Source organism: Apis cerana, linkage group LG8 (assembly GCF_029169275.1).
Source record: "Apis cerana isolate GH-2021 linkage group LG8, AcerK_1.0, whole genome shotgun sequence".
NCBI lineage: Eukaryota > Metazoa > Arthropoda > Insecta > Hymenoptera > Apidae > Apis > Apis cerana.
In genome coordinates, this window is record NC_083859.1 from 9781996 (window position 1) to 9805714 (window position 23719).

A 23719-nucleotide genomic window follows, 5' to 3' on the forward strand; every position below is an offset into this window, starting at 1 on the left:
AGAATAGTAGTTTGCTTTGGATGGATTCTTATTGTTTAATAGATGTAAATTAATATTTGTTTCGAGTCAGATTAGAAGAAAATGAATGTAATAAATTTCGAACGAATAATATAAATGAAAAAGAAGTTCAATTTTGTAAAAATAACGAATAACAGTGTTACAGTTCTTAAAAATTTTGAAAAATAATAATCTTGGATAATAATTAAGATAATATAAGAATAAGAATAAGAAAGTAAATTATTTTAGAATAATAGTCTGCTTTGGATGGATTCTTATTGTTTAATAGATGTAAATTAATATTTGCTTCGAGTCAGATTAGAAGAAAATGAATGTAATAAATTTCGAACGAATAATATAAATGAAAAAGAAGTTCAATTTTGTAAAAATAACGAATAACAGTGTTACAGTTCTTAAAAATTTTGAAAAATAATAATCTTGGATAATAATTAAGATAATATCAAGAAAATAAATTATTTTAGAATAGTAGTTTGCTTTGGATGGATTCTTATTCTTTAATAGATGTTAAATTAATATTTGCTTCGAGTCAAATTAGAAGAAAATGAGTATAATAAATTTCGAACGAATAATATAAATGAAAAAGAAGTTCAATTTTGGAAAAACAGTGTTACAGTTCTTAAAAATTTTGAAAAATAATAATCTTGGATAATAATTAAGATAATATAAGAATAAGAATAAGAAAGTAAATTATTTTAGAATAATAGTCTGCTTTGGATGGATTCTTATTGTTTAATAGATGTAAATTAATATTTGCTTCGAGTCAGATTAGAAGAAAATGAGTATAATAAATTTCGAACGAATAAAGTTCGATTTTGGTATAACAATGTTACGATTCTTAAAAATTTCGAAGGAGAACGTAAAATTCGATCTTGGATAATAATAAAGATAATATCAAGAAAATAAATTATTTTAGAATAGTAGTTTGCTTTGGATGGATTCTTATTCTTTAATAGATGTTAAATTAATATTTGCTTCGAGTCAAATTAGAAGAGAATGAGTACAATAAATTTCGAACGAACAACACATGATACAAAAAGCGAAACGAAGCGTCTCGTCCCCTTGCCGACAATTTCTTAGAAGCACTATCCATGGATTCTTAACAATGTGACACGGATACAGTGAGCTCCATCCCAATCGAAACGTTTCGATCCGCCACGCTTCAGGAATCTTCGACTCGCAAACGAGCAACGAAATCCGTGGCGCGTAAATTTGAGAAACCTCGCCACCTTTTCCACCGCGCCAGCCGGATATTCCCTTCCTAGGACACGCTTCCGTGGATATCCTCGATTCGAGTGGATAAGGGATCGAGCATCTGTCGTCCCGGAGAAGAAGCGAACGGCAGGGAAAAGGGTTTTCCTTCCATCTCTTCCGAGTAAACTAAAAGGAAAGAGAAGAGAGAGAGAGAGAGAGAGTGGACAAACAGTTGGAATCGCGTTCGAGATTATTCCCTCCGAGGTAACTCGGCCAATCCAAGCGTCCAGGGATGATCGCTCCTTAGGGTGAAGGAGCTGAAACGAATTTTTTTATATCTTTTGCTATGGAATTCGAATTGAATATCCCGTTTCGCTTGAAATTGCTTTTCAATCCGTATCGATATTCTCATTATTGTTTAATCAAATTGCAAGCGGATTCGATAATTATTCCCGTCGATTCTTCTCAATATCAAGACTCTATACAACACTGATCGTGGAGATTTTACTTATATACTTGAAAAACTGCTAACAAACTCGGCCTAAATTATTCCTTGTGCACCCCCTAATGCGAACGAATTTTACCTGCAAAAAAAGTAATAAGAAATTACCCAAATTTCACGTTTTAAATTTCAAGAGGAATAAAGAAAGATGCATTGAAAAGAAAACGAGACAAGAGAGAGAGAGATGTAATATAATAACGATAATAATAAGAATAAAGAAGAAATGTAGAATTATTGGGCGAGAATGCACGATTCGTAGGTTTGAGAAACGCGTTGCTGGAAGGCATGGCATGCGCCGTCGGAGGGATTAATAAAGGGTGATGGAGCGGCGGTGGGCAGTTAGGGTCGGGCTAATCTCGCACGGGTCGTGAGAGGCCTGGCGTGGAGAAAAATTCCGCTCGTTTCGCGGGTGTTTCACGGGAAGCCGGGCCAGCAATTCCGGGAATGGAGGTTGCGCCTTTTTAAACATTAATCGTACCGCGCGATTGCATTTTTCCCCCGGTTCCCTGTTGGCCGATTGGCCAAGGAAACGCGATTAGGCGTCTCGAGGGATGGAGGGAGGGACCCCCCTTTTTTTATGCATCCCTACGCGCCAGGGATTCCACGATGCCTTCGATTCGATTCGTGCGTCCTTTTTCCCTTCTCTTCTTTTTTTCGAAATCGACGCCCGTTTTCCTTCGAATCTTCTATTAAAATGGAAGATTATCGGCAAGAGTATTTCTGCAATCGGAATAAAGGAGCGTGTATTTTGGTGAGAAAAGTCTGAAACTCGAATGGAAGGGCGAAGAATTTATTTTTAATAACTTGCATCAAGAAGTGAGAAAAGATACGATTGGTGAAAGGAATCGAAGAACACGAGTGATAAAAGATGATATTCCGACGAGGTTATAACCAGAGCTTGGTCGAAGGGCAGTTTCTCAGAATCTGTCTCGTCTCCGGGAACCGCTCGTGATCCCTCTAATGGAGTTTCGGGAAATTAGAGCATGCGTCATGCAGAGAGCCGGTATTAATATCGTCTCTCTGGAGTTTTCATCCCCCAGAGGGACGTATATACGGCCTAAGCGTTGCTTAGTCCTCGCTAATTTCATCCCCACGTAACGCCGCCCACGTTGCCTCTTCTTTCTCTCACCCTCCATCTGAATTTTTCTCGTTAACCGCCGGATCCTGCGTCGATCCTGCTTTGCAAAACGATCGCTTTGCCGTTTCCTTCCGTGCTAATTAGCCGGCAAGATGATTAGCCGGCAAGGATTTATACACACTTTGTTCGTATCGCGTTTGAGGCGGAGGATTAGGGGAGCTCTGATCTTTTTTTTTTTTAGAAAATCTTGTAATTCAGAAGTCTTTACGGTTTAAAGAATAATTCGCCTAGTATTTCGTGCTTTTTCAACCTAATCGTTTTACATTCTCTTTCGCTGCAATGGCTTCGCTTGTTGTGAATTTTTTTTATTTTTTATAGATCAAAGTTTCGCGAGTTTTATTAGCGGAGCATTAAATTTGAAATGGTTTGGTAGGCGCTATTAATTATTGTATTAATATCGTAATTTAGTGATGTAATGTGATATGTACGATACGTATAATTGGTATTATCGCATTATTGTGCGGGATTAAGCGTTGATATTATTTCGTTGAAATTTTTAATCGATATTTCCACGATTTTTCTCGAAATGAAACCATTCCAAAAATAACGGAATTCAGAATTTTCGTTCAAAGGGGGCGAATCCTTCGTACGTGTATCATACTGTGTAATTATCGCATTAGTGTGCGGGATTAAGCGTTGATATTATTTCGTTGAAATTTTTAATCGATATTTCCACGGTTTTTCTCAAAATGAAACCATTCCAAAAATACGGAATTCAGAATTTTCGTTCAAAGGGAGCGAATCCTCCGTACGTGTAACATATAACGAGCCCCGTTGCATTGTTGAAATCTTGCGAATATCGAGGCAAAATAGTATAAACTAGCTCACAGAAATTCCATTGTTTCGGGACTCTGTTATCTCTCTCGAGAACTTTGAGGCGCGACAAGGTCCATTTAGATCATCATTACTGATCCTCTGTGCTCTCCGTATCGTTTCAATAATCCTGTAAACCATCACGTATACCCTGGAAACACATTCCTCGAAACGCGTTTGAAATTTCTTCCAACAAAGTTATTCGTACAAAATTAATTATTTAAAATTGTACGAAATTAAACGTTTAATTCGTACGTTAAACGTACCTTAATCCCTCGAACTGCTTTTTATTTTTCTTTTCCTTTCCTTTCTTTTTTTTTTTTCTTTTTTTTATATAAAAGTTTTCTTAAGAAAATTTCATCAGATTCGTGATGATATTATTTCACTTCTTCTTTTTTTCCTTTCCCATAATATCAGAGGTCAGAGATAGGTTTCAACTTTGGACGTGAATTTTTAATTTCGCCGAGAGCTCAACAAGCTTTGATTTGTTCGAAATTCCGGCCAACTCATTGTTTCGCATTTGCGTTAGGGCTCGTTTGTTTTAGTTAAAATGTTGATAAACCGAATCCGCGTTCCTCTCGTTTCGTGTTGTCCCTCGTTTTAATTTTTCATACGAATTGAAACGTTCATTTCATTTTCCCGTTCACGTGGCAAACAGGAGGGGAAAATTCGGACTCGAAATCATATTTAACAGAACCTGTGATAATAATTTCATTTTCTTGCCCGAAGGAGTTACACGACATCACGTTAAACGAATAAAGAGCTCGTAAATATAATATTCCATCGTGGGCTGGTGTATTTATAACGAACTATAATTATAACGTGCAACCTTTTCCCGAATCGTTTGAAAAAATATCAGAGACGGATTAGAAATTTTCAAATTTCTATCATCTTCAACTTTCCAACTTATTGAAAGAAAAAATAATTAACAATTCGTAACCATAACTCACGACTCGTTCCCATTTTTCTGTTGCAGGTAAGCATCCAAAAAATTTGCTCCAGCTTTCCGATCCATCTCGGTGAGTCCGTCTAATTTTTATCGTTAATTGTTACTGTTACTGTTATTTTCTTTCCTTCTTTTCCATCCACGTTTCGCGCGATATCGCGTAATTCTTGGCGACGAAGAATGGGCGAATCTAAAAAATTCCGTTGGAAAGACAAAAAATCCGGAAATTTGAAATGTCGGGGGACAGTAATAAGCCAGGATATTTCATACCTTTATCCGCACGGGGCCAGATACCCGTGGGGTTTTCGTCATTACTCTCGCGTAATAAAATATTCTGTTTACGACGGTGTACGTTTCTTATGAGCTCTCATTACGCGAGTTAATAGTGGATGTAATATCACGGTAACATCCCCCGGTTTAACGTGTTTCCGCGCAAGTCTCGGTGTCTTGCTTGTCTTCCTCCCCCCCTCCCCCCGTAATTTTGGATTTTCCCTGTTTAACCCCGCCGCGGGCTTGTTATTCCTCCAAATGACGGGGATCGCCTATATACATATATTTTCTATCTTTTGGGTAGAATTATATCCGAACACGATGATATATTCTTTTTTTTTTTCTTGAAACTCGATTAATCAGAGCTCTGTCGTTTGTTAATTCAGAACACCAAGGAATAATACTTCGAAAATTAATCTCTAGAAAATTATAATTCAGAATGTTTATATAGAAATCCATATATATATATATAATATATATATATATATATAAAAATCCGAATAGGGGTTAATCGAGCCGTCGTCGCCGGCGAGGAGGCTCTTTACAATTTCGAAACCACCTGCTTCCCCGAAACCAACGATCCACCCCTCCATCCCGCCGATGGAAACGTCAGATTTCAACGGACGGATCAATGAACGCGTGGCCAGTGTCCGCCAGGACTCTCCAACCAGACCCCCTTTCGCCCTCTCCCTTATTTTCCCCAAAAGTGTGCGCGTCTGGCCACCCCTTCGCGCGCGCACACACACACACGAGCGCGTGTAATAGCGTGTTCGTCATGCGAGGGTCGGTTTTAATTAGAGAGGCAGCAGATCCGGAGGCTGCAGGACCGGAGCAGCCTCTTCGATTAAATTATTAATTAACGTTCTCCTGGAAATACCACATCACACACGGCTCACACTCGTATCGCACGAGGAGAAGAGGGGGGCACGGCGAAGGGCACAAAGAGGCCAGGGGGCCTTTGAGGGGGAAGGGCTGCCGGAGGGAGGATTTTATATATACGCGCGCGTAATCTCCAGCCTCTGGCCCCGACCGATGCTATGACGACGAAAGTGTATTATGCCGGCCCGATACAACGCCGCTTTCACCGCTATTCACCGCACACGATCCCTTGCCACGCCTTTGTGCCCGTACTTCTCTCACTCGTACTCCATCGATCTTCGAATCGATGGTTTTACACCGAATCCGCCGGCTTCAGGGGGAGGATGACCCATGTGCTCCTCCGCGTCGAGGAATCACGTTTCGGTAAACCGTGGTCCCCATCGAGCTTGTTTGCTCGACTATTCGACGTCTTTCGTCTCTCTCGATGGACGAGAAACTTGGAAGAAACGTGTTCCGTAACCGCGTCCCTGTACACTCGGCCATTTTATATCCTGTCCTCCACGCACGAAAACTGTCAAACTGGGAGGATATTTCCCTCGGCCCGAAACGTCGTTGCAGAAGCTATTAAAACCGGCCATCCCGGCGTCATCCGGTTACGACACGTTCGAACAATCGAACGCGCCTCGGCCGTAAGGAACTCGGCGCAGGAAACGGCCTCCTCGACTATAAAACTGATACGTTACGTCGTTGTATCAACCCGGCCGTATACTGGCCGGCTCGCAACAAAGCCCCTGAAGCCAGCCCGTGCAGTGCGCCCGGCTTAATTGGTTTGACAGGGTTTGCGCGAATCTCGTTCACCCATGCGCCTTCCTTCGGGGCTTCGACCTCGATCAATCCGGATTTCGTTTCTATCTCTAGGAGAAGAGTTGGCTTTTCGAATTTGCTCGAAGAAGCAGCAGCGTTCGTCAAACTCGTCCCGAGATTTTGCATCGCGTGTGCGAGATAAAGTACAGGCGAGACCTGTGGGGATCGAGTTGGTAATTCGACACCATTAATCCCGAATTAATAATAAATTTGACCGCAAGAAATAGGGAGGGGGAGTTGCAGAGAAACGAAAATAAGGAGAGGGAGAGAGAGAGAAGGATTAAAAAGGGTCCCTTGATCCCCGATCAAACAGGATGAGGTTCCCATCCCCCCGTCGCGTTTCAGATTACGTCGCGTCGTCGGTGCAGTTAATTCGAGGCGATCCGGCTTCACCGTGACGCAAACCGCGAAAAGCGGCGCGCACACAGGTCTGGCTGGATATTAAACGTTAATTATACAACGAAATTTACTTAGAAATACGAGAGAGAGAGAGGGATGGTGGTTAATCTGGGCGGGCACGGAAGAGGTGGAAAGAAGGAATGGTGGAAACTAGCGTGGCGGAAACTAACTCGACAGCTTAAGGAGCGAGCCGTCGTCGGGCGAACTTCGGCCCCTTGATTGGACATTTATGGCTGGCGAGTTGTAAACTGCCGCGTTGCAAACGTTAATTACCATTTATCGCCGCCAGATGGCCTTTTTCCTCCCATCACGGTTTTACGTGTTTTCGTCGATCGGAATTTTTCCCTTTACTTGACGCCACTTTTTACAGTACTTTTTGTCACATTGTTTCTCAATGTTGCCTAATTTTTATTAACTTTGTCGCGTGGGAGAAGAGAACTCATATTCCAAATTATAGATTACGAGGCGTGTAAACGATGACGAGAATCTTCTTTTTGAGAGAAGAATTTGGAGGAACGTACATTTGTGTTGGAAACGATTCGACTGGAGTCTCAACGAGACATTTTCCAGCCGTGCGAACAGTCTCAACGGTATAATAAGGCAATCGATATCATCCTTGAGAAGCATTCCAAACACCGTTCACTGTTTCCTAGGAATATCAGACTCTGTAGAAATCTCATTCTCAGAAATCTTCCTCGGATAGAGGGTGTCGCTGAATCAGGGGTTTTATTATTCCACGGTATTATCGGCTTGTGTGCCTCACTGAACTTTGCTTTTAATTGTTCTCTTTTTCACGCGAAAAAATCAATTTGTTGGTGGAGCTAACAAAACTATATCTCCATTTTATTACAAGTTTGTTTAAAAGTGAAGAAGAATTTTGCCAAATCAATTTTCTATCCGCCTGATCCGTTGTCTGAAAGGAAAGAAATCTTCACGGAGCGTTTCAGGGATGCGAGTCTCGTCTACGTGGACAAAATAGAAAATATATCTAGCGGACAGGCCGGCGACGACCGTCCACCGGTGTCCGCTTTACGTGGATCAACGCTTCCTGTCTCATTTTTTCCTTTTTTTTTTTTTTCTTCTCCTTCCCCATCTTCCATTCCCCGGGCCAAGGCTCCTGGGATCCTGCAAATCCCGAAATCCGATGCGTGTCACCCTGTGATCGCCCCCTAGACCTCTGTTTGTTCTCGTTTATTGGATACCCCGCCACCTTTCCCTCCAATCCCCCTCCCTTCTACTCCCATTTTTCTCCCCCTTTTCTTCCACCTCCTCTTTTTCTTCTTCTTCTCCTTCTTCTTGCGGGGATTTAGATGTCGCGCAAGGGAGACGATAATTAATTCTTTTATAAGCTCTTTCCCTGGAAATTGGCCAGGGGAAATGTTTCTACTTCCGATCGAGAATCGAAGAATCATCCGCGCGAGATTTAATCTCAATCGAGAAGAAGAAAAAACTCGGATCCGTTTCCAAAAAAGGAGGAACGAAGCTCGCCTTTGCCTCCGTGGTCACGCGTTAATTTTTCCGGGGAAGGAATCGTGAATGGTTTGCGTGCAGAATCACGAGGACGAGAGAGAGAAAGTATCAAATTTCGAGCGTGGATTGGTTGGGGGAGGGAGGAAGGAGAAGAATCCATCCACGAAACTGCCGTTCCCATGATGATCTGAACATCTGTCTTTTCTTCCCCGTATCATTTTTCACGGGCAGGGCGCGATAATCGCTTTCGCTCCAACATCGCCGTTTCATCCCCGAATTTATCGAATTTCACCCCCCGATTAATAATTGCACGCTCGATTCTCTGTGGATCGAGGGGGAAGCTCCCTAGTCGATCGATCGATAATTAAATATCGCGTTTTGTGTAACGTTTTCTTCTTCGTTTCTTTTTCGAAAATATTGTGATAAAAGAGACGAAAGTTTAGATTAGTTGACGAATTTTGTTGAACACTTTTTACTCGGCCAATTACAAATAGTCCCAATTTACTATTCTATTTCAAATTCAATCCAACCAGATTCGATGTGTTCGATTTTTGGGTTTTCCACAGAAAGCACGGTCTACGATGCACGGTTTTAAAGACCATTGTTTAAAGATCGCGGATTATTTATTTAATCAGCGAACGGAACGCGATTCGAGCATCGAATCAAAAGTGTTCACTGACGATACCGGTTTCTAAGCGGCGAGTGCGACGCGTTTCGTTCAACGTAACCCCAGCAGGGAGTGGAAACGTAGCATGGGGATCGAGGGGCTTCTATTATTTTTCAATTGGCCGACCGAGCGTGCGGGAGGCGACCTGGTGGTTGTAATTGGAGTCGGCTTTGCCGACGATAACGCAGCGACGAAATGAGGCAGGCAGATCGAGATAAAGAATAACGAGTGTCGCGACTGCTGAGACAACTGAGTTACCGGCGTGGATTTCAGGGGATGAAACGGTTAGATAGGTTATTCTGGAATAAGGAGAGAGAGAGAGTCTCTCCTCAGATGCGAATCGATTCTATTTTTCGACCAGGTTTCTCCATTTTAATGGAAGGTTGATCCATGTATAGGTTAGAAAATGAATTATTTGAATTATTATTAGTTGCAAGTTTAATTCAACTTTATTTAATTTGACTAATTCCATATTGAAAGTACAGTTACGAGACAGTAAGGCTACGCAGATTAAAGTTCTCGACAAAGTACAAACTTTCTCTCTGACGATTCAGATTGGAATTGTTGATCCTAAATTCGTCGATCGATCCCACCTTTTTGATATACGATAATAAAATAGAAGAAAGATATCTTCCATTTCACGATAGAAAAAGAAATAGAAAATAGTTTCAGTGAGAGGAAAAGAGAGTGTTTCACCATTAAAACGCGAACATCCGACTCCGTTGCGCCTGATCCCGTGCAACGTGCCGTGTTTCACACGACCACGAGCCGTGCCCATTGTGCTCCGCTATTAGCCCGGTTCTGCTTAGCTCGAGACAATTCCGATAACGAGCTTTTCCCAGTTTCGATTAGAATCGGCTAATGTCGGATACCTCTCCTCTCAAGATTTCTCTCCCTGCCTGTTTTCGCGTCCCCGACTTCGGGCGAAATTAATTAATTTTAATTTTCGAAACTGTTACAACCACTTTTCTTGGAATTTGCAACTTGGAGATAAAGGAACGGCTTTCGGCTAGCTTTTCCGATTCTCGAGCATCGTACGTCAAATGATTTACTGTCAAATGATAAAAGAGATCGCAATTTGCTCGATTCACAAGTTGAAAAAAAAAGGAAGAAACTGCTAAACTAAATTTATTTATATTTTTTTTATCTTGAAGATGATATACATTTACAAAATAATTATAAAATAGATCGTTAGATTTCGGGGGAAGAATTAAATTGGTGAAATTCGGAGAGCTATTCGCGAAGACTTTTCCTTCGTTCCTTTACTTTATCTTCGGCTTATCAACGTCGAGGTTAACTATCATTGGTTATCAGCGGGTTATCGGTGACATTTATCTCGAAGGTTGGCGTTATTCTAATCCATTTTTACGGTCGACGAGGTTTCCGATCTCGAACGGGCTCGACTCGAGATTACTTTCAACGCGAGCGATCGCATGCCCGTTGTGATTGAACGACCAACGGGCTGTCGAGGGGAGTCACGGAAACCGGAAGCGCGCCGCAAGTGCCAGGATATCGATGAATTCATCTTTCCTTCCTCTTTCACAAACCCCCTTTCCCATTCCTTTGTTATTTCATTAACCTCTTCCTCCCCTCGTGTTTATCATCCCTCGGCGAATCGAATCCCCCCAAATTTCCATTTTTCCAATCCGATCCTTTCCTCCATCGAATCGTCAACAATTTATATTTACGTTTACGAATTTTAATTCCATCTCCCCTTCCCTCAAAACGGGGTCGAGGAAGCAAAAGGAAGAAGAAGAGGAGGAGGAAGAAGGAGAGATTAGGGGGACCGGAAGCGTTTGTCGCGAAATGATCTAGCCGGGAAGGGCGCGTAATTAACCCGGCGGACAACGCTATTGATTCGGGCGATATTAAAATGATATATCGCCCCCGGCTAATAGTTCAATATTTCATGCACGCTTACAAACTGCGGCCGGCCGGTTTCGCGTCGGGGAGATAATCCGCGCGGAAACGCGGCCGCGCTTCAAAACGATCCTCTATTTACACGGTGAACATTCGAAACAGAATGATTAATGACGTTATCGTGGAACGTGTAATTTCGCCCGTGTGTAACACCCCTCCCCCTCCCTGCGCCTCTGCCGGCCGCACACCCACGCCATTTTGCGCGCTCCAAACCCTGCCCCTCCTCGAGTGGAATTCGACGGAGGAGGCGGAGACGAAAAGTGGATTTCTCTAGGATGTTGCGAGATTATTGTTGCATCGATCGAGTCGTGCTCGATGTTGGTCGTTGAAAGTAGATAAGGTTAGAAATTAGGATCATCGTGAAAAATTATTCAGACCTGGAGGAATTGGGAATATTAAAAGGCGGGAAAGAAATATCGAATTCGAAAGCTGTTTTTTTTTTTATTTATATCGAGGAAGGCATTTGCGGAGGAAATGGAGAAAATTTTCTTAAGAGCTAACTTTTCGTCGGATACGAAGTTTCGGAGACGAGTTTATTTATTTTTTTCTCTCTCTCTTTATTTCGAGGGAGAAGGGAAAAAGTGTTTCCAAGAGAGATTTTCCATTCCTCAAACTTCTCCGCGTTTCTCGAACTTCCTTCCTCTTGTTTTCCCTTCAATTTCCACGTCTCCCCCTCCTCTCCTCGCTAATCCTTTTCCCTTTCTTCCCGTGCTCCAATATCGGGCCGTGTATCGGGCAACTCGTTCCTTTTACGACGCGATATACTCGCGGAAATGGTCGTCGGACGGAGTTACACCGTAAAACTCGCGAAACGGAAGCGATTCGTTTCGAATCCGCTCGTTTTCTCGTAAACCGGCGGTAAAATCCGGGACTCGAGCAGTGGGACGCGTCGAGTTTCCCCCACGCGTTGCATAAGAAATTGCGCCCTTTTCCTTCCTCCGTTTCCTTTTTCTAATTATTTTCTCATTATTTATTTCGATTCGAGCTTCGATCTATCTCGAACGGAGCACACCGTTCCGCGAGTTTAAGCCCCGTCTGCGTATTAAAGATTTTGAGTTTGCGAGGAATATTCTGGGGGATGCGATTTCTGCCGACTTGGCAACAAGTTTTCTGTTATTGTCGAATTGTCACGTTAGAGTTTGTTGAATTATTTCATTAAACTTCTCGTATTATTCGTGTTACAGTTCCCTGGTTTGTTTAATTGGCACCTTCGAATTGTTCTTCGCCTTGTTAAATTGCGTAACGAAGATATTCGTTATCTTATGTGTGTATATATATATAGGAGCTTTTCCTAATTAACAAATCTTTTAGTTTGTCTTGTCTGAAAATGTGGATTAACGATAATGTGGTACCGAAGATTTTTCTCTCTTTTTTAAAAAAAATCAAGAGAGGATTATTATTGTGTACATCTCGCTAAAAAGATATACATACATATATAATATACTTATGAATAACTTTCCAATAAATTCTACCAACTTGAACGCGTTTCATCAAGCATTTAATACTGTTATAATCCTTCTGTTTCAACCTTCTCTAATCAACCATGCTCCCTCTCGAATTTATCAATTCAAAAGCAGCTATGCGCATAAATTAACAATTCTCCCACTTTCAATAATGGAACAACAATTCTCAAGTTAAAACGGAATCATTGGAAACGAACTTGTAAAAGAGTTCCTCGACTATCTCAACGATAGTGTTGAATCTCGATTGAACTCGATTAAAAAAAAAAAGAAAAGAAAACGAATAAATTCCATAACTTTGCGACAAATCATTACGAATCGTTCTATTTTACACGAAAGCGTCTCCTTTGAAATGCTTCTCGTTTCATTCCGATCGGATTTCTAGTTTCGAAGATGTCGGAAGCGAATCCTAATTTTTTCTCTATCGTCGTCTCGTTTGCACAGACTCGAGCGAGTCTCGACGATACTCGCTGAGTCAGCGATTTTTTTTTTTACCATTCACTCAAAACTTTGCTATTCACCTCTAAGGGAAGATGATGGCGTTCGAGCAATATCCTAGAGCTCGATTAAGATATCGACTTGGAACAAAGCGCGTTTTCAACGACGTTTCATTGTCGTTTCATTCGTCGAGTGCATTTTTGCGAAAGGAAAAGTGTTCGATGAATCTTGAGGTGATGTGTTCGAACGATATTCGTACGTTCGTTTCCTGTAAATTTCCGTCTGGCGAGTTTCCACCTCGCTTCGTGCTGCTTCATTAGCAACCATAGAGTAAACATTTCTCGCTGGAGAAAGAGAAATATTTGAGAAAAAGTGGCCGATACATTGGCAAAAGTTCCGGCCAATTGGGAGTACGCGATCGAATATTTCGTTTTCTTTTGTATTATCCCACGTAATTAACGCAGTTAAGGATATTGCAATACTTTACAATGATTAGTTTAAAAAAAGAAGAATCGAGAAATCGACTCTCCTGAGAAAATGCTGAATTTATCTCAATACCTACGATATTAATCCCCCGCAAATGTTACTTCAATTAACATTTCGAATTTCGTCCCTGATCCTTGAAAATGGCTTCATTGAAAACCACGCTTCCCTCACCTTTCATCACTGACCATCCACCATGAAACGGTTTCAACCGTGATCGTTTCAACGAAATTAACCCACCGTCCCCGTTTCCACCTCCTTTATCGCGTGTCGACAATACACCACCCGAAGCCAGGGGTCGAAACAAAGGGGCGGGAAGGCAACGTGTCGTTCCTCTCCACCGCGTTTTTGCATCCCTTTCGCGCGTTCCACTCGATACCCTCGCGGAAACCCATTCCCTACGCGTTCCACATTTTCGTTTTGCCGGCTATTTTCACCGTTCCAACCCCTTTCTCTGCGACACGCGTCCGTCTCGCCGAGGAGGAATGTTCTCCAACCACGTTCCGCTCCACGTTGTATGCCAAGCTTTTTGCGGCTTTTTGCCTCGGGAGCAATGTGCTCTTGCATCGATTACTCTTTGGTTATAACTTTTGCTCGTGTGCTCGGATTTAGCGAGCTATTTTTTCCTCTTTTGTTTCTCCTTTCTTCGTATTTTTCCTTTCGGTCGTCGGGTTAAATAATGGGTTTTTTAAATTTATTAATTTTAAACGGGTTAGTTTTTTCCTTTTTTTTTTCTTTTTTTTAGATAGATAGATGGATTGATGATGAGAAGATTGAGCGGGAAATTTAAATATTTATTTTCGAATTTATTTTATAATTGTTCGGCACAATTGACCAAACGTGCAAATTCGAACGAAAAGCGTATTTCAACGTACAATAAAAGCGAATCATAGATTAATTTATCTTCGAACGATAATTTTGTCCATGTGTTTTTTGCGCTTTATTGCTTATTTTGGTTGTGTACGTTTAAAATTGTTTATTTATTTCTTTCAATATTGTTCAATGATATTCCGACATGTTGGCCTTTTTTTTTTTCGAAATATTATTCTCCCTGAAATTTTATAAATTACTTCTGCATTAGATCGTAAATCTCTCGTTCCTTAATTAAAAAATCCGGTTAATAAACCAGGGAGAGCCAAGATTTTTATCTAAAATAATTGAAAACGAATTTTCTGCCGGCAATTTTTTATGAAAATAAAATTTTAAAAATCACCACACCGCACATTTTATCGTGTGGTATATATTCGTGCTTATTCTGATCTTTTCAATTACCGGTATCCGGGATGGAAAAACCGGAAACAGCTCAGTCAGCCTTTGCTTTAATTTCGTTCTTCCTACCCTTCTCCATCATTATTTCGCATTAATAGCCCCTACGTGTTCTTGAATACTTATGCGATGATTTTAATACCTCGATACTTACGATCCCATGGACAAGTAGATATTAACGAATTTTTGAATTTTGATTTTGATTTTGAGTAATTGTTCGGTCGTTGAATTTATCGAGACGATATTTTCATTTTTTGAAAATTTTCGTAAATATAACCATTCGAGATAACGTTCAAATTTCAAATTACAAATTGTCAGATAGGAAAATTAATTACAAAACTGATGATCCGATAAGTAATTCGTATCGACGTTAATTAGCAGAATGTACACACATTCTAAGTGAGTGTCGTGTGTCGAAATGAAATATCGATAACGAAGAGTGAAAACTTATAAAGATAATTTGAACTTGTAATATTAAATTTTTACTCGATATAAATTTGATTTCAATAGGGATATGATATAACAATAGTAATAATAATTTTAATTATATTCGTTTCGATCAATTTACTCAATAACAAATAAATCGCATAACTAAAATAAAACGTAATTTTTGCTATTTTATTGTCACACTTTTTACAATTTCTCTCGATGACACGCTTGACCGATGACGAATTCGTGTCATTCGAGGATAGAGCATTTCCCTCTCTCGATTCGATACAGATTGAATTATGAGAAACTTTTAATGGAGCCAGCCGGAATAATCGCCGTGATTTCGTTTCATTTTCTCGAAACCGAAGCGGGAGGGGATTCATGTTTATTTAATTTCGGAGACGCAAACAGCGACGAAGAAGCTCTGCGAAGTCAATTTTCCACTCATTATGTTCGAATTCCTTCCGGAGGAAATTTCGACCTCGTGAATATCACGCTTCATTACCTCTTCGTGTCCTCTCCCCTCCCATCCCCCAATTTTTTCATTAATATGAAAAAAGATTCGATATTCCCTTTTCCTACGATTATTATTACCCTGGACCTCGATCTTCCTCCTCTTCTTTATCTTGACCCGCGCCCTCGCTGCATTCTACTTCGTTTCAAAGGTTCAAAGAGGATTGCAAAGTTATTTTTAAAGAGACGAAAAATTCTCCCTTCATCGATACGGAATCACGATAAATCGCAATTGACCTTTATAACTTTACAATTGCAACGAACACTGGAGAAGAAGAAGGAGGAGAGGAAAAAGAAGAAATTATCAGAATAATTTACGAAATTTAAATTTCGAACTGAATATCCAAATCGGAGGATAGCGAACTACTGATAACGTCAACAATTTTAACGTCGATGTGGCTACAAAGGCATCCCTTTCATCCCCCCCGTGGAGAAAGAAACTACATCCATCCTGCACCCCCTCCCCGTAATAAGTCAATCGCGAAACCGCCATCCCCTCCCCTTTTTCGAACGCGTCATTACGCGCGACACAATGCACGCTAATCCCGACATCCTCGATGGAAACGCGATATCTGGGAGGTGGGAGGGGAGGGGACAAATCCCCCGCTGGTGGATAAGATTGAAAAACGGATTACTCGAAGGTGATCCGGAGCATCCGGCGAAAAGGATCGACGATGGGGCTCCCCATTCACCCGGCGCAAGTCTTTTGTGATTTTCTCATTACCGGAGAAGGCTTGATGCCCCCGTCCCCCCCTTCGAATTCGAATTCGGCCTCTTTTCACATCGCTTCTCTTATCTCTCCTCGGCCTACGTGGTCGCACGCGACCACGCGTGTCTCCCCCTTCCTTCCCTTAGAATCGGTTGACCCTTCTCCCTCCTCTTCCTCCCCCTCGTAAGGGGGAATTACACCCTCAGACGACTATTTCCGCGATGCTGATTCCCGATCATCGGCGGGAAATTATGTTTCCCGACGACACGGATGGCAATCGGCTCGGACGAGATTTGATTTTATAGCTTCTTTTTTGAAAAGAGGAATCGTCTACGTGTTTAAAGAAAGTATATTGTTACGTATAATTGTAATATATTCGTGGAATGCCTTTGGAGAATTAATTAGGTTAGGCTAGGTTGGGTTAGGTTAGCGAGATTCGATCGCGCTTCTTTTATAGCTTCTTCTTTAAAAAGGAATCGTCTACGTGTTTAAAGAAAGTATATTGTTACGTATAATTGTAATATATTCGTAGAATGCCTTTGGAGAACTAATTAGGTTAGGTTGGGTTAAGTTAGGTTAGCAACTGGAACGAGATTTGACTCATTTCTTTTATAACTTCTTTTTTGAAAAGAGGAATCGTCTACGTGTTAGAAGAAAGTTTTGTTACGTATAATTGTAATATATTTCTAGAATGCTTTTGGAGAATTAATTAGGTTAAATTAGATTGGGTTAGGTTACCAACTCGGACGAGATTCGACCGCTCATTTCTTTTATAAAACAGTATTTTCTCTTTTATAAAAGAAAAACTTCTTTTTTAAAAGAGAATCGTCTATGTATATTGTTATAATTGCAAAATATTCGTGGAAATGTCTTTGAATAGTTGATTAGGATAGGTTAGGTTAGTTTAGATTAGATTATCGGCTTTAAAGAGGAATCGTCTACGTGTTCGAAGAAAGTATATCGTTGTAATTGTTGTATACAATTATATAATATTCGTAGGATGCTTTTGGAGAGTTTATTGGATTAAGTTAGGTTAGATTATCGACTCGATGATACTTCTTTCGTTGCTTCTTTTTTAAAAGGTGGAATTGTGTTCGAAGAAAGTACATTGTTAGATATAATTGTAATATATTCGTAGAATGCTTTTGGAGAATTAATTAGGTTAGATTGGTTAGCAACTGGAACGAGATTCGACTGTTCATTTCTTTTATAGCTTCTTTTTTGAAAAGAAGAATCATCTACATGTTAGAAGAAAGTTTCGTTACGTATAATTGTAATATATTCGCAGAATGTCTTTGGGGAATTAATTAGGTTAGGTTAAGTTGGATTAGGTTAACCACTCGGACGAGATTCGACCGCCCATTTCTTTTATAGCTTCTTTTTTAAAAGAGAATCGTCTATGTATATTGCTATAATTGCAAAATATTCGTGGAATGTCTTTGAATAGTTGATTAGGGTAAGTTAGGTTAGTTTAGATTAGATTATCGGCTTTGAAGAGGAATCGTCTATGTGTTAGAGGAAAGTATATTGTATATCGTATAATTGTAATATATTCGTAGAATGCCTTTGGAGAATTAATTAGTTTAAATTAGGTTAGCAACTGGGATTCGACCGTTCATTTCTCTTAGAGCTTCTTTTTTTAAAAGGAAATCATCTATATGTTCGTAAAAACTGTATTGTTATAATTGTAAAATATTCGTGGAATGGAGAGTCTATTAGGTTAGATTGATTGATTGATTGACGTTAGGTATACGAAGAATTTAGTTGAAGTTATTTATCAGGTTAGAAACAATTGAAAAGTTGTTTAATATCTGTTTAATATTGCATTAATGTTTTTGAAAAGATTGTAACTCTTTTGACTGATGTTGAGAGACATGTTTCGAGAGTTGATTTTAAAAGTTGATATACAAAAATGTCGATCGAGACTTGTTTATTGAGTTATAAAACACTTGAGAAATGGGGCTGCGTTGGTTGAATAAAAGTTATTATTATCATTGCTAGAAGGGATCTCAATTTTTTGAAATTTTTTTCCGGATGAAAAGAAAGAATAAAAATTGCGTATAATGGAAAGCGAAAGAAACTTTTTATTCCTCTTTTTAAAGATTTGATTCTTATTTCAAAGATGAGGCGAGTCTTCATAAATTTCTTAGAAATATGAAAGACGTATTAAATTTTGAAATACAGTTTCGCGAAATTAAATTAATTACGACGGCACACGATGAAAGCTGTAATTTCGAACAGAAAAACTTCCCCCGAGATTAATTCGATTTTGCATAAAAGTAGCCACCTTATAATTCCATTCTTTCGAAGAAGAATGACAGCTTAATAAGGCAGAAAATTTATTGGTGAAATTAAAATAGTTTGAAGATGATGTAAAGATCGAAGGATTATCCCGACAAAAAGATTTATTTTTTCAAATTCCAACTATTTGTCTTCTCGTTACTTATTGTCTCCTCCCCTTCATTACCAAGATGTCAGTCTGACGATACAACTCACAAAGAAATGAACGACGATTGAAATTTAATCGCGAAAAAAATTACTTTCGATTTTCCAACTCGAACGAAAAGAAAAAGAAAAAGAAGAAGAAGAAGAATAAGAAGAAAAGAGTACATTAAAACATAAGAAAACGGAACGAAACTGGACGGAAAATTTCACAAGTATCCAAGAAACTCACCGAGAAGAAGTTATCACGGGATTTGCCTGCTACGATTTTTCGACGTCGTCATCGTCGACGTTGTTCTCCATCAGACGAACGAAAATGTAAATTGGCCCGCGGAGGCTGCATTGTTCGCGGCTCGGTTCGTCGCAACTAAATTAGAATCACCGTGGGTATTCGAAACTCGCGAGGCGTGAGTTATGATGACTGCATTATAGTCACGATGCATGCGTGCTACACGCGCCGCCTTTGAGCAAAGTGGAATCGGGAAGAAGATTAATGGAAGGACGCGTTAGGATTCATTAGGACCTTGGTTAAACGAACTTGGTGGATATTAATGAAGATTTATTTTTTTTCGCGGCTCGAACCGACAACAATCGGCTTCGCTTCGCTTTGTTCCCCGTGTCTTTCTATCGATTAGTATCCATTAGTGTGTTTATCAATCTTTTTCGTCAACGTCCATTGCGGGACAGCCGTGTTAAAACAGCATTACCGATACATTGTGAAAGAAACAAGTAAATACAGAGTGGCGTAATTGGCCGGTCGAGTATATTTTTACTATACTAGTATCACATTATACCGAATATATATTAACTATCAAATATATCAGTTATTATATATAAGTATAAATAAAAGTATAAATATAGTATTATACCACCAGAATTATATATTAGCATTATACTACTGTACTGTAATATTATTAGTAGTGAGATACTAAGTATATATATATGTACGAGTATATGCATTATAAGTATTATACTATGCCAAGTATAATATACTAAATATTATATTACTAGTATAGTGAATATATATCACCAGAATTATATATTAGCACTATCACTATACTATACTATAATATTATAAGTATTATACTATGTCAAGTATAACGTACTAAGTACTATATACTATATTACTAGTATTACTAGTGGACACATATTACACCAGAATTATTATTACGTGAATTATTATATTAATACTCATTATTCTATCGCAGTATTATTGATAATAAAATATTAGTATTATATTCTATTAAGTATCAATAGAAATTCAAATATCGATCAAAGTAATATAATACCGGATTGCTTTTATTAATATTCCGAGCAACAATAGAAGCATCTAAATCGAACGGATTACTCCTCTTATTCCTTAAATTCATCCGGACAAATTCACTCGTTCAGTTCTCTTTTATTTCGCGTAAGAAGAATCTTTCCGGAGATACAATTAATTTTTATTCTCCTCCCCTTTCGTCCACTCCACCTCAGCAAAGAAAAAAGAAAAGAAAATCGATTCAGGGATCGCGAGGTCGTCAAAGAAGACAGGCGGGAAGTCTCGCCGCCAATTTACGCGAGTCGTTATGCTTGCTCGTAGCTGGAACACACCGAGGGCCGTTCATCCCCCCATTGTTACCCTCGAGCGGTGATGCTGCACAGGGGTGGAAAAGTCGTGCGGGCCGGCTTTGTGGCGAGGGAAAGGGACCGCTCTCCGGATGCTTTCACGGTTGTTTACCAACCGGCTACCAATTAGTATTGTAACCGGTGGACGTTTCTACGATGGGGCCAAGAAACAATAGGGGACGTCCGACGTGGCGTCTTGGAAACGTTCTGACAATGACGTTTTCGAGGTGAAATTTGTGGGAGAAACTGGCCTCGGGTATTCACCGAGTCGATGCATGTAGAATTTTCGGTCGCTGGAGAGAAAGACTTTAGTGGGAATTTGCAAAAATATTCTAATTGTTTAAAACAACGCGTGGTTACGTCGGGGCAAAGGTTTAATTCGTACTCGAGTTATCGATAAAATTTTATTACGATATCCTGCGACGTATTCTGCATTTTATAATTATTTCGCGATAAATAATTCAAAATCGAATGGAGAAAGAACTTCTCTCTCCCTATTCAACTTGGTTTTTCTTTTTTTTCTCTATTTAAAACTAGACCTAATCTACCTCGAATTTTTCCTTAGAAGGAATTTTCGTGTTTCATTTTTACAACGCATCGATGATGTGTATTCTTACATAAAACTCGTTGATATAAAAATATCATTTTCATCGTAATCGAAAAATTGAAATTGATACTGAGGATGGAGACGTTTTCTTGTATAAAAAAAAAAAAGAAGAAATAAGAATCTTTTTAGCACAGCGTGAAAACCAACTGCTATTTCGAACAACAAAATACGACTTCACTTAGGGTTGAAACGGGATGGGTGTATCGACAAACACACATCCTACACGGAATACGTGTCTTTAAAAAGATACACCTTAGCCTCGTCTCATAGACGCGAACTGTCACGACTACACGGCCACGTACTACACTTAAGGAAAGCGCAACACTAATGCATGTACACTTAAGTCGGCCGCAGCCTAGGGTGGCGGTAACTGCAGCTGCTTACAGGGGCTTCCGACAGTTTCCACCACCGCCCCCTTCCCCTTCCTCCACTCTAGACGTCATTATCATCCATTTACTAATACAACAAGATAAATTGCCCTGCCTCGTTGCAACGTTACACCCTGGCTTGCGAGTTTTCTCCTCTCGCATACCTATACCCTCCAACCCTCTACCCTCGATCGTCTTTCGAGGCGAAGGTAGATGTTGGATACACCTAGAAGGCGTCGCCTTCCGCCGGATGCCTCTTTCTTTCTTTCTTCCTTTTTCTCCTCCACCTTTCACTTTGCTTTATCTTAGAGGAATTAAGCGTGAACGAAGCGAAGGGTTCTAAACGAATGTTTTCTTTCTTTCTTTCTTTATTTTTCCTGTGCTCGATGGATGGAACAATCGTTCATCCGTATTCATTTCCAAGTTGTAGGCTTTAGGCTTCGATCCTTATTTATTTTTTGGAAGCTATCGTAAATATCCTGGGATTTTGCAGCTAACTTCGTCAAGAGATTCAGTGATGAACTTTCTATAGCTGCTCGATTGTATAATCTTAGAGAAAAAGTGTCTAAGAGACGCTAGATCCAATTCTAACTATTGCAGGAGACCACGAAAAGAGGAATCTTGGCAGGCAAGAATTTCCAAATTGGTTGGTTCTATTTATTTTTCCTTTGGTAAATATCGTTGCAGTTAACTTTATCAAGAGATTCACTGATACGCGTGAACTTTCTGACGAAGTTGCTCGATTGTCCAAGAGATATTTAGGATCCTAATCAACTACTGCAGGAAAAGAGGAATCTTGGCAGACAAGAATTTCCAAGTTATAGGCTTCGATCTTGGTTGTATTTATGAATCGAGAATTGAAGGGATGGTTCTTCTTTTTCACTTACCCTCTGGAAAGTACCCTGGGATTTTCATTGCAGCTAACTTCATCAAGAGATTCAGCGGGCTCTTTGAAGTGAATCGAAGTATAACGTTGAAAAAAAAGTGTCTAAGAGACATTTAGGATCGAATTCTGAACAACTACTGCTCCAGAAGACCACGAAGAGAGGAATCTTGGTGAATTGTCGAGAAGCGCGGTGGAGCAAGCAGGGTCGATCAGATTTTATCAGGCAGGTCACGCAACTTGCACGATTGGCAGCTTTTTCCCCTTCAAGCTCGCCATTATCGGACACCCTTTAACGGTCGGCAACGAGCGACCGATAAGATTGTGTCGTCCTTCGATATTCGCTATTTATGGGGACGGAGGAGCGAGCCGCATGTAAATGGCAGTTGAGGCAGGGTGAGAGGGGGGCTTGGAGGGGTCTGGAGTATGTTTCGCGCGCGAAACCCGAGTAGAGGACCCGTGTGAGGATTTTATCCCGCGATTGGGTGGCGCAATCTTTGTTTTAACTGTTTGTAAGTCGTGAATTAGAGGACAGGCGCGATCGTAATTTTCCCTTTTTTTACGTTTCTTTTTCTTTTTAAGGCGAATATCAACAAAGAGGATCCTCGAATATAAAATTTTTCTCGTTGCTTTCCTCGTCGATCGGCTCGATTAATTAAGCATCGTAAATTTTGCCACGTTTCTTTCGAAGATTATTTTAGAGTTAGTTTACGAGCAATGAAAAGTTTCGGCTGATTGAAACAGCGAAGCGTGACCAAGTCGTGAATACATAGTTACGTGTTACAAGATGACGTGTCACGAAAAATATATCACGACAAATGGTTACTTACCAATCAAGTCGCAACACGCGATGATTAAAATTCTTATGCTTTTATCCTTATTGCGAGCAACTCACGATGCCGTCAATGAGCCGTGTGTACTTCCTTTCTCTATATTTTTATTTCACGAGAATTAATTAATTAATTTCGAAGAAAGTTCGTCGGTAAAGTAAAATTTATGTTTTCTTTATCTTTGGGAATGGAAAACTCATTGGAGGAGCTAGGTGAATAGGGATTAACAGAAAAATTCCCTATCCTGTTGTATGAACTAATTCACTACCGTGTTATTCTCTTCAAATAATGGAAATTTTTACGGACAATGAAAGGATGATATGCTGAAAAGGAAGTGATGTTGTTCCGAGTTATTCGCAATTATTTTTTATCTTTTTTAAAAAGTTTCTTGAAAAGAAGATGCTTCTATGACGTTAATAACAATTCTAAAAATTATTCCATAAAACCATTATTTCAAAGTTGTTTCGAGGAGTATGCGAAAACACTGTCACATTGATTTATAATTATTCAACGAAAGTACCTTTGATTTATTTATTTTAAAAGGTAAAAAATGAAACATTAGCGATGACGAACGAAATTCACGAATTTTATTATTAAATTTCACGTTATCGTCTATCCGTTATAATTAAAAACGTATTGTATCGATCAAACAATGACCAATGATCC

At 39.8% G+C, this 23719-nt stretch overlaps 1 protein-coding gene across 29 annotated transcripts in view; it reads left to right on the forward strand.

The window, feature by feature from the left end:
• Positions 1-23719, forward strand: part of LOC108002604 (polypyrimidine tract-binding protein 2) — a 429375-nt gene that overhangs the window by 236225 nt on the left and 169431 nt on the right. Inside the window, exon 3 of one of the 29 annotated variants that reach the window (XM_062078854.1) lies at positions 4639-4681. The exons of 27 other annotated variants lie outside the window; for them this stretch is intronic. The gene's annotated coding sequence lies outside the window, so the exon portion shown is untranslated. Of the gene's footprint in view, positions 1-4638; positions 4682-23719 lie in introns of those variants that run through there. One more of the 29 variants, XM_062078856.1, reaches the window with a different exon arrangement.